Here is a 6,844-nt window from a genome sequence, read left to right as displayed (position 1 = left end):
AAAATTCTTTGGTTGGGCAAATCCAGTTTCATCAACTGTCCGGTTGGTTGGTCTAAGACGAGTCCACAGGTGAAGAAGACGAATGTGGAGGTCCTGGGTTGGTGTGGTTACCGGTGGTCTGCGGTTGTGAAGCCAGTTGGATATACGGCTAAATTCTCTAAGACCACGTCGAGGTGGATAATAGCAAAGAAATGAACATTAAATTCTCTGGCACAGCTCTGATGGACATTCCTGCAGTATGCATGGCAACTGCACGCTCCCTCAAAACTTGAGACATCTGTGGCATTGCGTTGTGTGACAAAACTGCACATTTTAGAATGGCATTTTATTGTCCCCAGCACAAGGTGCACCTGTATAATGATCATGTTGTTTTATAAGCTTCTTGATAATCATCCACCTGACAGGTGTGCCAAAGTCTTAGAAAAGGAGAAATTCACTAACAGGGATGTAAACACATTTGTGCACAACATTTGAGAGAGAAGCTTTTTTGTGCACATGGAAAATGGCTGGGATCTTTAATTTCAGCTAATGAAACATGGGACCAACACTTTACATGTTGCGTTTATATTTTTGTTTAGTATACAATTTATCAAGACATTATCAATATTGGATCAACTTGAGTGTTAAAAAGGCCTATATACAAGCCAGAATGTTAGATTCTGTTCAGATCTTGCAGCTTGCCCATAGATCTACCAAATTATTTTAGCTGATGCTGCTGTAGACATTGAAAATGAGAGCTCTTATCATTATTCTGAAACAATACGACGCAACAGACCTGCGTTGGAGAAGAAAACATAAATCAAATGGCCAGTAACGCTTCAGTGATCTACAGGCTCCAAGGGGCCTCTTATACAGTTCAAACTACCCGGGTTGAGGTTCAATTATTATTTATTACATCGCACCCACCAATTTGGAACCTCAGCTAACATAGTATGTCACTGGAAGACAGCATTTTAACCATATAATTAGAATAGTATTTAATCGGATCTCTATGACTTTAATGACTGACTCAATGTATGACAACATACTGTAACTAGGCAAATATTCAGACGAGATCATGATGAATTGGTTTGAACTAGCATGGACCTTAATGACTTTAGTAACAACATTGTTTAATGTTTGCAAGACAACTCTTTACAAGAGAATGACATCATTAATTACGGTACGAGCATGTATATTATTGTTTATTATCAGGGATGTCACTGTCAAATCCATAGAAAGGGGTCTCTGCTTATTCCTCTCTGGTCTCACCCAGCTTTGGGCTGTGGCCCCCCACTGGACTGAGATGGTACAGGAAGTAATCTAGCATGTACATTCTGACTGGCTCAACGTAATGGAAGGATACAGATGAATTGGAGCAACAGTCTGGACCCTGACAGAGAGGGAGAAAGAAAGAAAAAAAACAGATGAGCAGGAAGCTCAATGGCACTGAAGGGAGGTCATTGGATATGTGTTCTACTGAGAGTGTAGACCTAGTTACCACTTTGGAAGGGTAATAGTTGTACTGGTGGAACCATTTGGGCAGTATGTCTTCGGTACAGAGAAGTTTACCCAGCCACAGGGGGTGGAAGGTTTCCCTGTGTTGGTGGTCTCTAGAGTCCCCTGCCGGGACTCCCAGCTTCTGGAGGCAGAAGCCCAGTAGTAGGTCCTCTGCAGAGGTGGACTGGGTGCAGGTTCCATGGTGCAGGGCCCTGACGTATCATCTCACAGACTCGCGGCTCAGTACATAGCCAGCACCACCACTCATGTAGCCTTGATGGACAAAGCGGCGAAAACGTCTGCCCAGATACACAGGCTTGTCTGGGCTGAACCGAGACAGGAGCAGACGCATGTTTTCCACAATTACATAGGTGTCATCATCAGCTTTGAGGAACCAGTCAGCCTTGTCTAGGTAACTGGAAATGGAGGAAAAGAGGAGGGGTCAAAGACAGAAGGCATAGTTTGTCTCCTTCACCAGCACATACAAATAGTGCTTTCCGAACACATTCACACCCTTGACCTTTCCAACATTTTGTTGTGTTACAGCCTGAATTTAAAATGGATTAATTTGAGATTGTGTGTTACTGGCTTACTTACAACACCTCATAATGTCGAAGTGGAATTATTAAAAAAATATATATGACAAGACTTCATAATGGCTGTCTAGCAATGATCAACAATCAACAAAACTTAAACTTATCTTTAAAAAGAATAATGTACAAATATTGTACAATCCAGGTGTACAAAGTACTTACAGACTTACCCAGAAACACTCACAGCTGTAATCACTGCCAAATATGATTCTAACATGTATTGACTCCGGTGTGTGAATACTGAAACGAGATAATGTTTTCAGAAATGTTTGCAAATTTATGGGACATTGTGTGTAGGTGACCAAAAAAAGAGCATATTTACAGTCTGTCATCAGCCCTTCCATCTACATTGCACTACATACATTTGGAAAGTATTCAGACCCCTTCACTTTTCTCTTACATTACAGCCTTATTCTATAATTGATTAAATCGTTTATTTTCTTCATCAATCTACACACAATACTCCATCACAATACAAAAACAGTTCTTTATATATTTTTGCAAATGTATAAAATATAAACTGTAATACAAGTATTCAGACCCTTTGTTTAAGCACCTTTGGCAGCAATTACAGCCTTGAGTCTTCTTGGGTATGATGCTACAAGCTTGGCACACCTGTTTTTGGGGAGTATCTCACATTCTTCTCTGCAGATCCTCTCAAGTTGAATGAGGAGCGTCGCTGCACAGCTATATTCATGTTCGATCAGGTTAAAGCCCGGGATCTGGCTAGGCCACATTGAGACTTGTCCCGAAGTCACTCCTGCATTGTCTTGGCTGTTTGCTCAGGGTCTTTGTCCTGTTGGAAGGTGAACCTTTGCCCCAGTCTGAGGTCCTGAGCACTCTGGAGCAGGTTTTCATCAAGGATCTCGCTGTACTTTGCGCCGTTCATCTTTCCCTCGATCCTGACTAGTCTCCCAGTCCTTGCCACTGAAAAAAATCCCCACAGCATGATGCTTCCATCAGACGCTTGGCATTCAGGCCAAAGAGTTCAATCTTGGTTTCATCAGACCAGGGAATCTTGTTTCTCATGTTCTGAGAGTCCTTTAGGTGTCTTTTGGCAAACTTCAAGTGGGCTGTCATGTGTCTTTTACTGAGGAGTGGCTTCCGTCTGGCCAATCTACCATAAATAACTGATTGGTGGAGTGCTGCAGAGATGGTTGTCCTTCTGAAAGATTCTCCCATCTCCACAGAGGAACTCTGGAGCTCTCTCAGAGTGACCATCGGGTTCTTGGTCACCCCCGATTGCTCAGTTTGGCCAGATGGCTAGCTCTAGTGAGAGTCTTGGTGGTTACAAACTTCTTCAATTTAAGAAAGATGGAGGCCACTGTGTTCTTGGGGAACTTCTATGCTGCAGAGATGTAGAAACCCTTTCCCAGAGCTGTGCCTCGACACAATCCTATCTCAGAGCTCTACGGACAATTCCTACGAGCTCATAGCTTGGTTTTGCTCTGACATGCACTGTTAACTGTGGGACCTTATATAGACAGATGTGGGTCTTTCCAAATCATGTCCAATCAATTGAATTTACCACAGGTGGACTCCAATCAAGTTGAAGAAACATCTCAAGGATAATCAATGGAAAGGATGCACCTGAGCTCAATTTCAAGTCTCATGGCAAAGGGTCTGAATACTTTTGTAAATAAGGTGTTTCAGTTTAAGGTATTTGCAAACATTTCTAAAAACCTGTTTTCACTTTGTCATTATAGGATATTGTGTGTATGTTTAATTTGATACATTTTAGAATACAGCTGTAACAGAAGAAAATGTGGAAAAATGGAAGGGGTCTGAATAGTTTCCAAATGCACTGTAGATCTTCCATTCCACATGGATTCCAGATCACCAGAATCATGTCCTCCATCAATGTGAGAGAGATTCGGAGAACATACTGGTGTTGTGGGAGCATTACCCGTCATGCAGTAAGTTGAAAGCGGCCATGGTCTTATTGTACAGGTTGGCCCGTCCCTCCTCTGTTGCCAGAGGCAGCACGGTCCCAGGGAACAGGAGGTCCTGCTTAGAGCTCATGAAGAGCAGTGTGTCACAGCGAGGCCCCCAGGTGTTCACTATGTGTTTAGCTCTGGTCCACAGAGTCTGGGGTGAGGTCAACACCCAGCAGAGCAGTCGACCCGAAGAGGGGGTGGGGGAGGGGGGCAAAGGTGAGAGGACTGAGGCATTAGTGGCAACAGCAGAGTAGTGTACTGAGAGCGAGAGAGAGAGAGAGAGAGAGAGAGAGAGAGAGAGAGAGAGAGAGAGAGAGAGAGAGGGCGAGAGAGAGAGAGAGAGAGAAAGATGATCATGCAGCTGAGTGTGTTGGAGATATTCAGAGAGGTGTAAAAAAATACTGTAGCTCCAATTTACCTGAAGGGAGCACACCCAAGAGGCTGCTGGTCCGTGAGGGCAAGGGCACTGTCTCCTGAAAGATCTGATATGCTTTGTAGTAAGCAATGGCCATGAAACAGAGACAGAACCCCAACACAAAGCCAGCACAGAACATCCAAGAGCCTGGAAGGCTTTGAAGTGGACTTAGACATAATCATCTGCACAAGACAAAATCATATTGTAAAAGTAATGTCTAGGTTTACAAAAAAAGGAGCATTCGCAGACTAAGTCAATCAAAAACCAATCTGGTTTATAAGAAGTTGCAACAAGGAGACACATTCGGCACAGAAAATGTCTAACTGACATCTTGGAGACTGGCCCTTATATAATAATCAAACAGCACCAAATGTTATTGTCACAAACGTGGGCCTTCAATTGTGTAGGCAATACCACACACACAGAAAAAAAAAATAAACGTCCCTCGTCTGTCACAAATGTTGAATACAATTATTGGAACGTACTCTGATGATTGTCCTGGGTGTTGGTCGTTCAGCTAGTCAGAATATGACAAAATATCCACAGGAAAGTATTAAACAGACTTCAAAACATGGCTCTGTGTGTGGCAATCAAGATGTGTTTTCTCCTGACGGAACACACGAGATGGAAGTACATGCACACATAAGACAAGGTGTTTACATGGTTTTGTGCCAAGTGCTAGAAATGTCTACTTCAGTACCGGTGCGCTAAAAATCTGAGTAAACAATACTTTCCCATGGATATTTTCTCTCAAATTTCCAACAGCTGAAGGACCAACTGCACAGACAACCAATAGAGTAAGTTTAAATGTCATTTTATTCAACATTCTGGCTTGTAAGGAACATTACCACGATTCTGCAGTGCTTTGCTTCAGACTGTATACCAAGATTTGGTATAAAAGTCTGATTTATTCAGCTATGGAAACACCAGCCCAAGAAGCTTGTGGTTTGTCAAAACAGAAGGCAGTGACTTGGTCAGCTGCTACAGAGTCACAGTGTCATAAATACAATACTACAGTGAATAATAAGTGTGTCCTTGTACATCGTCTGGCATCACCCACTATCAACAGATATGATAATAATCCATAACATAAGTCTATTGACCATCAACCCACACCTTGAGTGTCACAAACACTGGAAGTCATGTGTATTACAGAAAGAGAAAATATAATTATGCTAAGCATAGTGTTAATCACTCTAAACTAAATGTGAATTTAGTCATCTAAATGTCCCATTACCAACATGCATAAACCTACAAATCAATCCTAAATCTTACATTTGGTTTTTACAAAGTTCTATCAAACATACCAACCCTCTGCCTTCTAGAAACAGAACAATGACCTGATGTGACGGTTAATTGGACACCACCCCTGCAGACGCACTGCCCACCAATTGATTGATTGGGGACACAGTAAATGGACCACTAGATGGTGCCACAGAGCACCTTGGACACAATCCTGGGCCCAGTTTATCAAAAATTATCCATCTGGATTTCACCTTTCGTACAGGATTAAATGCATAGAAATATATTGAATAGAAAGGTATCCACATTCAAGACAATGATTTGTCCATTCTATTTCTGTGCATTTAATCATATCCGATAGGCAAAATCTGGGCGATGGTCCTGCAGGTTTGCAGCACAATGTACTGAAATCAATTACTTTTTTCTTGGCCCAATAGCTTACTAACATACTTGTCTCAACTAATCACGGGCTGCTTAAATGGAATCCTTTTGTTAGTAGAAAATCAACATGAGTATTACAGATGTATACTGTTGAAACCAGTGGAGTAGTTCAGGGTAAACATACTTTAATAACATTTACACCCCTTGCAGAGAACAAAATACTCACTGAAAAGGGATTGACATAACAAAAATAAGGCAGTTTATTGCAACTAATAGCATAGGTCATTGAACAAAAAATAACCAAATATGCATGTGTAAAAATAACAGCACACTTGATTTATAAAATCAGATTCATCAACAAAATATAAAAAGCAACGTGACAACAAAACTGTTGATAGACAGACGTAACCAATTGCTGCACACATGAACACATACTGAAACAGTAATGTCTGATTACTCAAGCAGGTCAATGATTTGGAGATTCAGGCCATCCAAAACCCAGTACAATGGAGGAACAATGCCAATATCATTCAGCCACATGCATCAAATACACATCTAGCCACTATGTTAGCGACACTCAACCTGCATCCACTTACAAACACCTAAGAATAGCTGATGTTTTTGTTAGAATTCAGTTCAGCCTTCTCCTCCAAGTGTTCTGACTTAATCGCAAGTGCATCATTCCAGTTTGTCTGTCATTTTGACAGGCAGGCAAGAGGATAGTATAGGCTGAGGCAGGGCTGAGACAGACTGACACACAGACGGTACAATGATCAGATGGGTCAGGTGCAGAGAAA

At 41.8% G+C, this 6,844-nt stretch overlaps 1 pseudogene; it reads right to left on the bottom strand.

Moving 5' to 3' along the window:
• Nucleotides 1-560: 560 nt before the first annotated feature.
• Nucleotides 561-4,521, bottom strand: LOC110538998 (annotated as a pseudogene).
• Between the last annotated feature and the right edge of the window lie 2,323 nt (nucleotides 4,522-6,844).

This window comes from Oncorhynchus mykiss, chromosome 12 (genome assembly GCF_013265735.2).
Source record: "Oncorhynchus mykiss isolate Arlee chromosome 12, USDA_OmykA_1.1, whole genome shotgun sequence".
NCBI lineage: Eukaryota > Metazoa > Chordata > Actinopteri > Salmoniformes > Salmonidae > Oncorhynchus > Oncorhynchus mykiss.
The sequence above is the reverse complement of the archived record's forward strand: the minus strand, read 5'-3'. Positions and strand labels throughout refer to the sequence as shown.